Raw genomic sequence first — 522 nt, 5'->3', positions numbered from 1 at the left:
CCTCACCCAGGGACACCGCCTCACCCGGGGACACCTCCTCACCCAGGGACACCTCACCCAGGGACACCGCCTCACCCGGGGACACCTACTCACCCAGGGACACCTCCTTCCTCACCCGGGGACACCTCACCCGGGGACACCGCCTCACCCAGGGACACCGCCTCACCCAGGGACACCTCCTCACCCGGGGACACCTCACCCGGGGACACCTCCTCACCCGGGGACACCTCCCTCCTCACCCAGGGACACCTCCTCACCTGGGGACACCTCCTTCCTCACCCAGGGACACCGCCTCACCCGGGGACACCTCCTCACCCAGGGACACCGCCTCACCCGGGGACACCTCCCTCCTCACCCAGGGACACCTCCTCACCCAGGGATACCTCCTTCCTCACCCAGGGACACCGCCTCACCCGGGGACACCTCCTCACCCGGGGACACCTCCTTCCTCACCCGGGGACACCTCCTCACCCAGGGACACCTCCTCACCCAGGGACACCGCCTCACCCGGGGACACCTCCT

General features: G+C 69.9%; 1 protein-coding gene across 1 annotated transcript in view; it reads right to left on the bottom strand.

The window, feature by feature from the left end:
- Nucleotides 1–522, bottom strand: part of ZNF583 (zinc finger protein 583) — a 20247-nt gene that overhangs the window by 5409 nt on the left and 14316 nt on the right. The gene's annotated exons all lie outside the window — the stretch shown is intronic.

The sequence above is a fragment of the Elephantulus edwardii genome, unplaced genomic scaffold, assembly GCF_000299155.1.
Source record: "Elephantulus edwardii isolate Elephantulus edwardi_28Jun2011 unplaced genomic scaffold, EleEdw1.0 scaffold00348, whole genome shotgun sequence".
Taxonomy (NCBI): Eukaryota; Metazoa; Chordata; class Mammalia; order Macroscelidea; family Macroscelididae; genus Elephantulus; species Elephantulus edwardii.
The sequence above is the reverse complement of the archived record's forward strand: the minus strand, read 5'-3'. Positions and strand labels throughout refer to the sequence as shown.